This window comes from Schistocerca piceifrons, chromosome 1 (genome assembly GCF_021461385.2).
Source record: "Schistocerca piceifrons isolate TAMUIC-IGC-003096 chromosome 1, iqSchPice1.1, whole genome shotgun sequence".
Classification (NCBI taxonomy): Eukaryota; Metazoa; Arthropoda; class Insecta; order Orthoptera; family Acrididae; genus Schistocerca; species Schistocerca piceifrons.
Window position 1 is genome coordinate 1,176,104,686 of NC_060138.1, and position 16,207 is coordinate 1,176,120,892.

At 44.8% G+C, this 16,207-nt stretch overlaps 1 pseudogene; it reads left to right on the forward strand.

Annotated features, from left to right (window-relative positions):
- The first annotated feature begins 11,471 nt into the window (after positions 1-11,471).
- On the forward strand, positions 11,472-11,588 carry LOC124723206 (annotated as a pseudogene).
- Positions 11,589-16,207: the final 4,619 nt, after the last annotated feature.

A 16,207-nucleotide genomic window follows, 5' to 3' on the forward strand; every position in this document is an offset into this window, starting at 1 on the left:
CCTTACAAGGAAGATCTGTAAGCCCTTTTGGTACCACACTACTGGTCCACATCGACACAGTCTTGCTGCATCAATAACCTTCCCAATCATCCACGTACTGCTTCCCATTTCTGCTACGAAACCCTATTTTTCAACATAATCTCCGTTCAGCGCGACGGCCATACTCCACCTTACAAGGAAGATCTGTAAGCACTTATGGCACCACACTACTGGTCCACATCGACACAGCCTTGCTGCATCAATAACCTTCCCAATCATCCACGTACTGCTTCCCATTTCTGCTACGATACCCTATTTTTCAACATAATCTCCGTTCAGCGCGACGGCCATACTCCACCTTACAAGGAAGATCTGTAAGCCCTTATGGTACCACACTACTGGTCCACATCGACACAGTATTGCTGCATCAATAACCTTCCCAATCATCCACGTACTGCTTCCCATTTCTGCTACGAAACCCTATTTTTCAACATAATCTCCGTTCAGCGCGACGGCCATACTCCACCTTACAAGGAAGATCTGTAAGCCCTTATGGTACCACACTACTGGTCCACATCGACACAGTCTTGCTGCGTCAATAACCTTCCCAATCATCCACGTACTGCTTCCCATTTCTGCTACGAAACCCTATTTTTCAACATAATCTCTGCTTAGTGCGACGGCCATACTCCACCTTACAAGGAAGGTCTGCAAGAACTTATGGCACCACACTACTGGTCCACATCGACACAGCCTTGCTGCATCAATAACCTTCCCAATCATCCACGTACTGCTTCCCATTTCTGCTACGATACCCTATTTTTCAACATAATCTCCGTTCAGCGCGACGGACATACTCCACCTTACAAGGAAGATCTGTAAGCCCTTATGGTACCACACTACTGGTCCACATCGACACAGTATTGCTGCATCAATAACCTTCCCAATCATCCACGTACTGCTTCCCATTTCTGCTACGAAACCCTATTTTTCAACATAATCTCCGTTCAGCGCGACGGCCATACTCCACCTTACAAGGAAGATCTGTAAGCCCTTATGGTACCACACTACTGTTCCACATCGACACAGCGTTGCTGCATCAATAACCTTCCCAATCATCCACGTACTGCTTCCCATTTCTGCTACGAAACCCTATTTTCCAACATAATCTCTGTTTAGCGCGACGGCCATACTCCACCTTACAAGGAAGATCTGTAAGCCCTTATGGTACCACACTACTGGTCCACATCGACACAGTCTTGCTGCATCAATAACCTTCCCAATCATCCACGTACTGCTTCCCATTTCTGCTACGAAACCCTATTTTTCAACATAATCTCCGTTCAGCGCGACGGCCATACTCCACCTTACAAGGAAGATCTGTAAGCCCTTTTTTTACCATACTACTGGTCCACATCGACACAGCCTTGCTGCATCAATAACCTTCCCAATCATCCACGTACTGCTTCCCATTTCTGCTACGAAACCCTATTTTTCAACCGTTCAGTGCGACGGCCATACTCCACCTTACAAGGAAGATCTGTAAGCCCTTATGGTACCACACTACTGGTCCACATCGACACAGTCTTGCTGCATCAATAACCTTCCCAATCATCCACGTACTGCTTCCCATTTCTGCTACGAAACCCTATTTTTCAACATAATCTCCGTTCAGCTCGTCGGCCATACTCCATCTTACAAGGAGGATCTGTAAGCCCTTATGGTACCACACAACTGGTCCACGTCGACACAGTCTTGCTGCATCAATAACCTTCCCAATCATCCACGTACTGCTTCCCATTTCTGCTACAAAACCCTATTTTTCAACCGTTCAGAGCGACGGCCATACTCCACCTTACAAGGAAGATCTGCAAGCCCTTATGGTACCACACTACTGGTCCACATCGACACAGTATTGCTGCATCAATAACCTTCTCAATCATCCACGTACTGCTTCCCATTTCTGCTACGAAACCCTATTTTTCAACATAATCTCTGTTTAGCGCGACGGCCATACTTCACCTTACAAGGAAGATCTGTAAGCCCTTATGGTACCACACTACTGGTCCACATCGACACAGTCTTGCTGCATCAATAACCTTCCCAATCATCCACGTACTGCTTCCCATTTCTGTTACGAAACCCTATTTTTCAACATAATCTCTGTTCAGCGCGACAGCCATACTCCAACTTTACAAGGAAGATCTGTAACCCCTTATGGTACCACACTACTGGTCCACATCGACACAGCCTTGCTGCATCAATAACCTTCCCAATCATCCACGTACTGCTTCCCATTTCTGCTACGAAAACCTATTTTTCAACATAATCTCTGTTCAGCGCGACGGCCATACTCCAACCTTACAAGGAAGATCCGTAAGCCCTTATGGTACCACACTACTGGTCCACATCGACACAGCCTTGCTGCATCAATAACCTTCCCAATCATCCACGTACTGCTTCCCATTTCTGCTACGAAACCCTATTTTTCAACATAATCTCTACTTAGCGCGACGGCCATGCTCCACCTTACAAGGAAGATCTGCAAGCCCTTATGGTACCACACTACTGGTCCACATCGACACAGTCTTGCTGCATCAATAACCTTCACAATCATCCACGTACTGCTTCCCATTTCTGCTACGAAACCCTATTTTTCAACATAATCTCCGTTCAGCGCGACGGCCATACTCCACCTTACAAGGAAGACCTGTAAGCCCTTATGGTACCACACTACTGGTCCACATCGACACAGTCTTGCTGCATCAATAACCTTCCCAATCATCCACGTACTGCTTCCCATTTCTGATACGAAACCCTATTTTTCAACATAATCTCTGTTCAGCGCGACGGCCATACTCCACCTTACAAGGAAGATCTGTAAGCCCTTATGGTACCACACAACTGTTCCACATCGACACAGTATTGCTGCATCAATAACCTTCCGAATCATCCACGTACTGCTTCCCATTTCTGCTACGAAACCCTATTTTTCAACATAATCTCCGTTCAGCGCGACGGCCATACTCCACCTTACAAGGAAGATCTGTAAGCCCTTATGGTACCACACTACTGGTCCACATCGACACAGTATTGCTGCATCAATAACCTTCCCAATCATCCACGTACTGCTTCCCATTTCTGCTACGAAACCCTATTTTTCAACATAATCTCCGTTCAGCGCGACGGCCATACTCCACCTTACAAGGAAGATCTGTAAGCCCCTATGGTACCACACTACTGGTCCACATCGACACAGTCTTGCTGCATCAATAACCTTCCCAATCATCCACGTACTGCTTCCCATTTCTGCTACGAAAACCTATTTTTCAACATAATCTCTGCTCAGCGCGACGGCCATACTCCAACCTTACAAGGAAGATCTGTAAGCCCTTATGGTACCACACTACTGGTCCACATCGACACAGCCTTGCTGCATCAATAACCTTCCCAATCATCCACGTACTGCTTCCCATTTCTGCTACGAAACCCTATTTTTCAACATAATCTCTGCTTACCGCGACGGCCATACTCCAGCTTACAACGAAGATCTGCAAGGCCTTATGGTACCACACTACTGGTCCACATCGACACAGTCTTGCTGCATCAATAACCTTCACAATCATCCACAGTACTGCTTCCCATTTCTCCTACGAAACCCTATTTTTCAACATAATCTCCGTTCAGCGCGACGGCCATACTCCACCTTACAAGGAGGACCTGTAAGCCCTTATGGTACCACACTACTGGTCCACATCGACACAGTCTTGCTGCATCAATAACCTTCCCAATCATCCACGTACTGCTTCCCATTTCTGCTACGAAACCCTATTTTTCAACATAATCTCTGTTCAGCGCGACGGCCATACTCCACCTTACAAGGAAGATCTGTAAGCCCTTATGGTACCACACAACTGGTCCACATCGACACAGTATTGCTGCATCAATAACCTTCCGAATCATCCACGTACTGCTTCCCATTTCTGCTACGAAACATTATTTTTCAACATAATCTCCGTTCAGCGCGACGGCCATACTCCACCTTACAAGGAAGATCTGTAAGCCCTTTTGGTACCACACTACTGGTCCACATCGACACAGTCTTGCTGCATCAATAACCTTCCCAATCATCCATGTACTGCTTCCCATTTCTGCTACGAAACCCTATTTTTCAACATAATCTCCGTTCAGCGCGACGGCCATACTCCACCTTACAAGGAAGATCTGTAAGCACTTATGGTACCACACTACTGGTCCACATCGACACAGCCTTGCTGCATCAATAACCTTCCCAATCATCCACGTACTGCTTCCCATTTCTGCTACGGTACCCTATTTTTCAACATAATCTCCGTTCAGCGCGACGGCCATACTCCACCTTACAAGGAAGATCTGTAAGCCCTTATGGTACCACACTACTGGTCCACATCGACACAGTATTGCTGCATCAATAACCTTCCGAATCATCCACGTACTGCTTCCCATTTCTGCTACGAAACCCTATTTTTCAACATAATCTCTGTTCAGCGCGACGGCCATACTCCACCTTACAAGGAAGATCTGTAAGCCCTTATTTTACCACACTACTGGTCCACATCGACACAGTATTGCTGCATCAATAACCTTCCCAATCATCCACGTACTGCTTCCCATTTCTGCTACGAAACCCTATTTTTCAACATAATCTCCGTTCAGCGCGACGGCCATACTCCACCTTACAAGGAAGATCTGTAAGCCCTTATGGTACCACACTACTGGTCCACATCGACACAGTCTTGCTGCGTCAATAACCTTCCCAATCATCCACGTACTGCTTCCCATTTCTGCTACGAAACCCTATTTTTCAACATAATCTCTGCTTAGTGCGACGGCCATACTCCACCTTACAAGGAAGGTCTGCAAGAACTTATGGTACCACACTACTGGTCCACATCGACACAGTCTTGCTGCATCAATAACCTTCACAATCATCCACGTACTGCTTCCCATTTCTGCTACGAAACCCTATTTTTCAACATAATCTCCGTTCAGCGCGACGGCCATACTCCACCTTACAAGGAAGATCTGTAAGCCCTTTTGGTACCACACTACTGGTCCACATCGACACAGTCTTGCTGCATCAATAACCTTCCCAATCATCCACGTACTGCTTCCCATTTCTGCTACGAAACCCTATTTTTCAACATAATCTCCGTTCAGCGCGACGGCCATACTCCACCTTACAAGGAAGATCTGTAAGCACTTATGGCACCACACTACTGGTCCACATCGACACAGCCTTGCTGCATCAATAACCTTCCCAATCATCCACGTACTGCTTCCCATTTCTGCTACGATACCCTATTTTTCAACATAATCTCCGTTCAGCGCGACGGCCATACTCCACCTTACAAGGAAGATCTGTAAGCCCTTATGGTACCACACTACTGGTCCACATCGACACAGTATTGCTGCATCAATAACCTTCCCAATCATCCACGTACTGCTTCCCATTTCTGCTACGAAACCCTATTTTTCAACATAATCTCCGTTCAGCGCGACGGCCATACTCCACCTTACAAGGAAGATCTGTAAGCCCTTATGGTACCACACTACTGGTCCACATCGACACAGTCTTGCTGCGTCAATAACCTTCCCAATCATCCACGTACTGCTTCCCATTTCTGCTACGAAACCCTATTTTTCAACATAATCTCTGCTTAGTGCGACGGCCATACTCCACCTTACAAGGAAGGTCTGCAAGAACTTATGGCACCACACTACTGGTCCACATCGACACAGCCTTGCTGCATCAATAACCTTCCCAATCATCCACGTACTGCTTCCCATTTCTGCTACGATACCCTATTTTTCAACATAATCTCCGTTCAGCGCGACGGCCATACTCCACCTTACAAGGAAGATCTGTAAGCCCTTATGGTACCACACTACTGGTCCACATCGACACAGTATTGCTGCATCAATAACCTTCCCAATCATCCACGTACTGCTTCCCATTTCTGCTACGAAACCCTATTTTTCAACATAATCTCCGTTCAGCGCGACGGCCATACTCCACCTTACAAGGAAGATCTGTAAGCCCTTATGGTACCACACTACTGTTCCACATCGACACAGCGTTGCTGCATCAATAACCTTCCCAATCATCCACGTACTGCTTCCCATTTCTGCTACGAAACCCTATTTTCCAACATAATCTCTGTTTAGCGCGACGGCCATACTCCACCTTACAAGGAAGATCTGTAAGCCCTTATGGTACCACACTACTGGTCCACATCGACACAGTCTTGCTGCATCAATAACCTTCCCAATCATCCACGTACTGCTTCCCATTTCTGCTACGAAACCCTATTTTTCAACATAATCTCCGTTCAGCGCGACGGCCATACTCCACCTTACAAGGAAGATCTGTAAGCCCTTTTTTTACCATACTACTGGTCCACATCGACACAGCCTTGCTGCATCAATAACCTTCCCAATCATCCACGTACTGCTTCCCATTTCTGCTAGGAAACCCTATTTTTCAACATAATCTCTGTCCAGCGCGACGGCCATACTCCACCTTACAAGGAAGATCTGTAAGCCCTTATGGTACCACACTACTGGTCCACATCGACACAGTATTGCTGCATCAATAACCTTCCCAATCATCCACGTACTGCTTCCCATGCAGTGAATTCTTCGTTGGATCAAACAGGTGGAATTCAGAAGGTGCCAGATCCGAGTTGTAGGATGGACAAGAAAGGACAGTCGAACTGATGAGCCAATGTTTCATCGAGTGTGACTGTGATGTCGAAAAATTGTCACGATCAACCTCGTAATGCACAAGAACCTCCGCACACACGGTCCTTGATTGCTCATCATGACATTCTGTCAGGCGACGAGAAACCCAGCAGACAAGTACCTTTGAGTACCGCAATTATTGGACAAATGTGTCAGCACTATCAACAAAGGCGTGCTTTATTTTTATCCGTCGATCATCTCGAATGAGAGTATCCGCCTGTTTCTAACTTTGAGGAGTCACAACTGAGTGCGGCCAGCAGGCCCGCAGGAGGTGGGACACATTTGCACGACCTTGTCGCAATGGTGACAGAAGCCTCACCGAATGACTGTCCCTGCTTTTATTCACTGCCAGGTCTTCGTATACATTCTGCAAGCTTCTATGAATATCTGCGATGCTATGGTTCTGCCCCGAAAGAGAAACTCAGCGAAAGCACTCTGCTTGTAACGCCATTATGGATACTACGCATAGCACCGCCAAAAATAATTTTTGCGGCGATATCAAAAGGACTCAGTATAGGAAATGGAGTTTATGTTGCTAAAATTTGCCAAAATCCTAAGAGAATTTGATCTAAAAATAAATAAGAAGTAAACAAAAACTATGGTAGTAGGGAAGACAAAAGGAAATAGTAAAGTTAATATTAAACTAGAAGATGATGGTCTAGAGCATGTTGAGAACTTCCGTTATTTGAGGAGCACAATCACTGACGACAATAAATGCACCACAGATATAAAGAGAAGAATAGCCTTCGAAATGCACGCTTTCCAAAATAAAAGGAATTTACTAACAGACAATCATATAAGCCTAGAAAGTAGGAAAAAGTTTGTCAAAACTGGAGTGTCTTAACATACGGATGTGAAGCGTGGACTCTGGGAAAGGCAGAGAAAAAGAGACTGGAAGCCATGGAAATGTGGATATGGAGAAGAATGAGGAAAACAAGTTGGGTGGATAGAAAAAGTAATAAACAGGTCTTAAGAGAAGTGAATGAGTACAGAACGCTGCTTAAATTACAATCAAAAATGATAGGGCACATAATGAGACAAAACCAGTTCCTAAAGAATGTATCTGAAGGAAAAATTTTAGGGAAAAAACGAAGAGGCACGCCAAGAGCAACGTATTTTAATAACATCAATGAAGATATGAGGATAAAATCGTATGAAGAATTGAAGAGGATGACAATGGAGTGAGGGACGTGGCTAAACAGACAAGGCATAGCCTTTAGTGTGTGATGATGATCAAAATGTTTTCCACAAAACGAGTAATAAAAATGAATCCCTTGCAACGAAATGACGTACCCTAAATAAGGTGATACCTAATTACAGTCAAAAGCTGCAGCTTTCATGGAATGAGAAATGATATTCGTTTTTTAACAGTATCACACGGAAAAAAAAATTAACAACGTCTTCCAATTTAGAGGCAGTTCGGAATCCACACCATTTTCTTCTTCTGCAGTCAGAGGTTCCTCTTCATCAAAGCCCAGTAGCAACTATTATTCAGTAAATCCTTAATGAACGCACCTTAGCCTCCTCCTGAGAAAGCTATGGGACAGAAGTGACGCCTCGAACAGCATCACAAGGTCCTTCTTACTTTTCCGTTCATGTCAGTTTCGACCTCCTCACACCCTACTTCGGGAGTTGAAGACCCTTCTTTGTAAATGACGCTAGATGCTTGCCGTCATATTGTTTTTTTTCCTGTTGTGCAACTGATTTACTTTTCATGTGTACGTGTGTGGGAGAAGCAGTGGAGCTTCTCTGCGGCACTGGCATAGTCTGATCCACTAACGAAGGCGATTCGCGCATGTCGAGACAAGGACTGGGACTGAATTATTGCCGATTCCAAGCGACAGTTGCATTACATGTTTGCACGTGCTTTTGCGCTTCATGGAAGGGTGTCTTTTTGGAAATTTGTGGTAAGGTCTTATGGGACCAAACTGCAGAGGTCATCGGTCCCTAAGCCTACACACTACTTAATATGACTCAAACTAACTTACGATATGGACAACACGTACACCCATGCCCGAGGGAGGACTCGAACCTCGGATGACGGAAGCCGCACGGACGGTGACAAGGCGCCTGAGACCGCGCGGCTTTACCCCGCGCGGCGAAAGCGTGTTTCCCGCGAATTATGTCTCTCACTTGCTTATGTAGAATTTTTCGCTCAGCACCAGCGTTATCCATGACAACTCGCAACAATGGAATAAAACTTCACTAAAACACTCGCTACGATAGCTTATAATACTGCCTACAACATTCGGTTGAAGACAATTCGGAACATGTTCCCATGTTTCTTATTGTTATCTGGCTACTTAAGTGTTATTTCTCGAATTCAATTTCCACATACATTTTGTATTAGAGACGTTCATCACTTCCATAGTTGCCAACGAGGGAGCTTGAATGTTGTTGCAGTCCTGAGACTGGTTTGATGCAGCTCTCCGTGCAACTCTATCCTGTGCAAGCTGCTTCATCTACCAGTGCGTACTGCAGCCTACATCCTTCTGAATCTGGTTAGTGTATCCATCTCTTGGTCTCCCTGTACCATTTTTACCCTCCACGCTGCCCTCCAATACTAAATTGGTGATCCCTTGATGCCTCAGAACATGTCCTAACAACCGAGCCCTTCTTCTAGTCAAGTTGTGCCACAAACTCCTCTTCTCCCCAATTCTATTCAATACCTTCTCATTAGTTATGTGATCTACCCATCTAATCTTCAGCATTCTTCTGTAGCACCACATTTCGGAAGCTTCTATTCTATTCTTGTCTAAACTATTTATCGTCCATGTTTCACTTCCATACATGGCTGCACTCCATAAAAATGCTATCAGAAACGACTTCCTGACACTTGAATCTATACTCGATGTTAACAAATTTATCTTCTTCAGAAACGCTTTCCTTGCCATTGTCAGTTTACATTTTATATCCTCTCTACTCCGACCATCATCAGTTATTTTGCTCCCTAAATAGCAAAACTCCTTTACTACTTTAAGTGTCTCAATTCCTAATCTAATTCCCTCAGCATCACCCGAGTTAACTCGACTACATTCCATTATCCTCGTTTTGCTTTTGTTGATGTTCATCTTATATCCTCCTTTCAAGACACTGTCCATTCCGTTCAACTGCTCTTCCAAGTTCTTTGCTGTCTCTGGCAGAATTACAATGTCATCGGCACCCTTACAGTTTTTATTTTATTCCATGGATTTTAATACCTACTCCGAATTTTTGTTTTGTTTCCTTTATTGCTTGCTCAATATACAGATTGAATAACATCGGGGAGAGGCTACAACCCTGTCTCACTCCCTTCCCATCCACTGCTTCCTTTTCGTGTCCCTCGACTCTTATAACTGCCATCTGGTTTCTGTACAAATTGTAAATAGCCTTTCGCTCCCTGTATTTTACCCCTGCCGCCTTCAGAATTTGAAAGAGAGTATTCCAGTCAACATTATCAAAAGCTTGTATATTTCCCCATTAACCAGATCTCTGCGTTAGTTTTCGCCTGACGGTAGCAACTTTCTTCTGCTTGGGACTCACCTCCGCTACAGCCACCATTTTGAGGGCTACTCATAGTGCTGCAGCCTGTTGGTACTCCATAAAACTACAGAGGCTGACGCGGGAATATCTTACTATGTCTCACAACAAACTCCGCTTTTCTTCGACCGCAAATGGTCGAAAAAAAAAGTGTTCCATTACTTATTTAAGGCCCCTCGTACGTTACGTTATTTTATCTGTCCCACCCTTAAGTTTTGCAGAGCAGTGTACGTCTTTTACTAAACATTTTATTAACTATACAGCACTACTTTGGAAAATTAGTCGCCATGATTGTTTTGTTTCGAAACAGCTACATTTGCAGGGAGGGAGAGGGAGAGAGAATTGTGGAGAGGAAGGTGCAGAGAGAAAAAGAGGAAGTTACGCTAATAGCTTAACGAGAGGTTGTTGTCAGCTTCCTTGAACCCGTTTGTCGAGGACAGTTCAGTGCGGTCACGCAGCTCTAGGACTCGGCCTTCCCGGAAGACAAATCCGGCGGCGGCCCGGGGCGTGCAGAGGTGGCTGCGCGGCGCTGCGGCCATGGCGGTCGCCGGCCGGGCATGATACGGCATTTGTGTGGGCGCGCTGATCGTTAAAACTTGCTTCCCAGAAGTTGTTAACGAGGTGGAGGCGGCTTTCACAAGGAGCGGCGCGCCGCGCGGTCGTCTGCGTATGCCGGAATACGTCGCACTAGCCGCGTGTGGAGCGCAGGAAGAGTCCTCTCTCAATAGCGCTCCTTTCGTAGCACTGCTTTGAGGAGAGGTTTCCATGAATTTTCCTCCTCCATCTGTATGTTGTTCAACGTGTCCTGGTACTTTAAAAGTTAACGTCATCAGTGCGTTTTCGATGACTCTGTATAAAGATATTTGATACAGTAATCGTGGAGTTCAAAATAAAAAAAAAAATAAATAAAACTGTGGTGAGAGTGAACAAACGAAATCGAAAGAGATTACCGCCGTAGACCACGAAATGTTGTACTATGGTAAGTGTAGGGTGAAACCTTGCTGTCTCCTCTATACCTCTTTTGTTACGTAACCTTCCCTTCTACAATAACCTATTAAACCATCCCTTAGGATTTCTATCTCTTGCTTAATAATAACAAATGGAATCATCCCTTTGAAATTAATTCTCTTTCTCAATAATAATAAGTGCAATCTTCGAATACAAATTTAAATGCTGCTTATTAAAAGTGGGGCAACGGCCTTGCCACAGTGGATACACCGGTTCCCGTGAGATCACCGAAGTTAAGCGCTGTCGGGCGTGGTCGGCACTTGGATGGGTGACCATCCAGCCGCTATGCGCTGTTGCCATTTTTCGGGGTGCACTCAGCCTCGTGATGCCAATTGAGGAGCTACTCGACCGAATAGTAGCGGCTCCGGTCAAAGAAAACCCATCATAACGACCGGGAGACCGGTGTGCTGACCACACGCCCGTCCTATTCGCATCCTCAACTTGAGGATGATACGGCGGTCGGATGGTCCCGATGGGCCACTTGTGGCCTGAAGACGGAGTGCTTTTACTAAAAGTGATTTGCTGATTATTTGGACGAAACACAGGATGTGTCGTCGTCGTGGCCCTCAGTCGTTACCTGCAATAACCTAAAATTTTTCCTTACCATTTTTACTGTTACTGGATCGCCATATGACTGCTACATTGAATTGCGACATGAATATACTTACTCTGTTTTACTATAGTCTGCTGGTGGGCAGTCATAATAAGTGGCTGTATTTATTACCAAAGCTGACGTTATTCTTTAATAGCAAAGCTGACGTTATTCTTTAATTAATTTGACTGAAGTTACGTAATTCATAGTTACACTTTTTCTTGACAACAATAAAATTTTGCAGAGTTTTACGTTGATGGTTTTTGGGATGTATTATAATCAGTAATGCAATATTGCTGGCAAAAATTAATTATATTCTGAAAACGATTCTTCAAATATTTACTTTTGGTAATGAAATTATTTTACAAACGTTCAAATGGCACTTACTTTTTACTCTAATCTTACAACTAGCATTGCGCAAACATACCTTCAGTAGTCTTGAGTTTCGCAAAGAAAAAAACACAATAATATTAGTTCCTCTTATGACAATAGTTAGCTGATGTCTCTGTACATCCGTTTATAATCTCTTGTAAATCATAGCTGGTGGCTGGCAGGCACACCGCTCCTCTCAACCTCTCGGTTCAGACCTGCTACCGACTCGCTTTACATCTCACTATGAACGCTGAAGTGCGGTCCCTCCAGCCAAAAATGCTTTCTGGTGCAGACAATCGCTGATACCATTACAAAATGTATCAATGCGCGGTCTTTCCCGCTCTTTTCTTAAAATGAATCCATACGCGGTCTCTCCCGCCCTTCTTAAAATTATATCAATATGCGGTCTCTCCCGCCAACAATACTTTGGTGCAGACATTCCCTACTACCACAATTATTTTCAAAATGACAAATATTAATTCTTCCTACTTAATCCTATTAATAAAATATAAATTTCTTACATAAATTGTGGTTTGACAATAGACAATAGAAATATACACGTCTTACGAGGGTGAAGATTCTGTCTGTTCTCCAAGCAAAACCAGAAAATAAAAATTTATTGATCTACATCCACATTGTCTACATCACTGATTCACAGACGTTGGTACAGTACCACTGGCGGTACGAAAAAACAAAGCATGTACTGATATAACTAAAATTGCTCTCTTCAGTTAAATTATTCTGAAAGTAAAATGATGGCGAGAAAACTGATAAAAGTAGCACCAGTGTAACGTGTAAGAAAATCGATTTACCGCAGAATGTTTGTTTCCGACTGTGCACAGAATACAGGAAGGTCCAATAGCATCCTCTCCATACGTACTTTCATTAGTCATCGCTGGCTTTCACAGGATTGACTCATATTATATATATTTTAAACAAAAAAAATTTTCACCGAACGAGGTGGCGCAGTGGTTAGCACACTGGACTCGCATTCGGGAGGACAACGGTTCAATCCAACGTCCGGTCATGCTGATTTAGGTTTTCCGTGATTTCCCTAAACCGCTTCAGGCAATTGCCGGGATGGTTCCTTTGACAGCGCAAGGTCGACTTCCTTTCCTAATCCAATAAGACCGATGACCTCGCTGTTCGGTCTCTTTCCCCAAGTAAATCAAATCCAAAAAAAATTTCCGTGTTTATGACCACATTGGCAGTATATAAAACTACCGACGTTTCGGTCCCTGTTGCAAGCGACCTTCTTCAGGGTGTTTTTGCTACTGCTGAATGAGAAGTGGCTGTTATCTAATTCTGGTAGGCTGTTAGGGATGAAGGGGAGGGATTTAGAAGTCTTATTGGTCTTTTTATTATTTCCTTTCGTTGGTGGAAACGCGACGTTTTGATTGGTATTAGCATTCCTACCCGTGATTGGCCACTACCTTAACAGCTTCTTTAAACGCTTGCGTCACTTAACCAGACACGTTTTTAAGTGTGGTGGCCAGTTACGGCTGACGGAGACACACACATTCACAGAGACACACAGAGACACAGGGGCGTAGCAGATGACCCAGAGAGCATCCTTCAGTGCCCCAGAGAACTAAAACACCAAGAAGAATCCCTTCTCGGCTTTTGGCAAGATCAATGTGCAGTCTTTTTATTCAAGATTAACACCTTACTTACGATAATACAAAGTCACCAACAGATGACACATCTTCACAACAACAATATTCTTTACACCAAAAATACACAGCCTTATCATCATCTACCTTCCTGCGACAACGAGTACGTACAAACAAAGCTTGCGCAGGAACTAAAGAAGAGCTACTGCCACCTAAAGCACCACTAAAGTGAAAAGTACGATACCAGATTACATCTCTACCAGCAAAACTGTGAAGGCCGCCGTATTCACTTGTGCCTCCACATCTACCAAACACTACAGTTAACCAGCCTTTACGGTTACTAGGCGGCGTAGCACCAACCTGAGTTAGAGCAAAATCAAATCTACAACCTAAAAGCAAACACTCTCCATCAATAACGGCACGAGAAGCGATACCTTTAACCTTAACTTCATTCTTCACTGTGATAACAGCAGTCTTCAACTCAATGTTGTCTATAGCCTTGTATGTGGCGAGACCGCAGCAGCCGTAGGTACATATAGTACGGGTACCTCGGCCGGCGCTAGAAAGCAGGAAAACAGCCCCATATTACAGCTGCCATCTGGTTTTCCATCAATTCCGCCAATCACAAGCATTCCACAATGAAATTTTCTCTCTTTCTCTCTCCTGCGGACCTTGTAGAACTAGCACTCCTGAAAGAAAAGATATTGCGGAGACATGGCTTAGCCACAGCTGGGGGATGTCTCCAGAATGAGATTTTCACTTTGCAGCGGAGTGTGCGCTGATATGAAACTTCCTGGCAGACAAAACTGTGCGCCAGACCAGGACTTGAACTCCGGACTTTTGTCCCTCGCGGGCAAGCGCCCCACCAACTGAGCTACCCAAGCACAACTCACACCCCGTCCTCACAGTTTCACATCTGCCAGTAGCTTCGTAGCCAGTACCGGGTCGTGAGTCGTGCTTGGATACCTAGATAGTAGAGCACTTGCTCGCGAAAGGCAAATGTCCCTTGTTCGAGTCTCGGTCCGGCGCACAATTTTGGTCTGTCAGGAAGTTTCATATCAGCGCACACTCCTCTGTAGAGTGAAAATCTCATTCTGGAAACATCCCCCAGGCTGTGGCTAAGCCATGTCTCCGCAATATCCTTTCTTTCAGGGGTGCTAGTTCTGCAAGGCACGCAGCAGAGCTTCTGTCAAGTTTGGAAGGTAGTACACCAGGTACTGGCAGAAGTGAAACTGTGAGGACGGGGCGTGAGTCGTGCTTGGGAAGTTAAGTTGGTGGGGCGCTTGCCCGCGAGGGGCGAAGGTTCCGAGTTTGAGTCTCGGTCCGGCGCACAGTTTTGGTCAGCCAGGAAGTGTCAATCATAAGCAATAATGCAAACACTAATCAAAATGTCAGGTTTCCACCAATGAAATGAAATAATAAAAACACCAGTACAGACTACTATCGTCCCTCTCCTTCATCCTGAACAGCCTATCACAATTAGATAACAGCCACGTCTGCAGGTATATAAGAAACAACGTTTTCTCATTCGGCAGTAAACAAAAACACCCTGAAGAAGGTCTCTTGCAGCAGAGACTGAAACGGTAATTTTATATACTGACATATTGACAATGAGGTCACAAACGCAGAAAATTTTTATTGAATGTTACAATGGCAGCGGAAGCCTACCTTCATACATACTTACACACACACACACACACACACACACACACACACACACACACACACACACACACACGAAAATTTGTACCGAGGCCGGATCTCCTGGTCACAAGGCAAATGCACTCATTACAACGCCACCTTGGCACAGTGTCTTTGCACATCTCCATGGAACACCCTAGCACGCCTCCCTCCTCAATCCGAATTTCCATTCACGTCTCACCTCACTTGGTATTCCTCCCTCCCCCACCCACCCACCCATCCACCCTTAATTTCCCTTATGTACAAATTTTCATTGCATATACACATCACAGATATTTGAGACCTGAAAAGATTTCCAGAACATTATTGTTTCACATGATCCATCTTGTTTTTACGTTGGTGATACCTTAATTTGGTCTTGTCGGTGGTTACTCGAAAGTTTTCGTGCCGTTTTGCAACTGCTCCCAACTTAAGCGGTCTACCAGTGTATGGCGCTGCAGTAGTCGTCATTATGCAGCGAACGGTTCATGGGGGATACCTTAAATAACATGGTGATACGAATAAAGTTTGCCCCTAAAACTGGTGGTGGGTGTCTGATCCACCATCCCCTGGAGAAGTGCCTACAACAACCAAGCTTCTCCTTGCTTGCATTTTGAGGACCGACGCCCAAGTGCGAGTAAAAGTGTTGGAAGGACGTCTC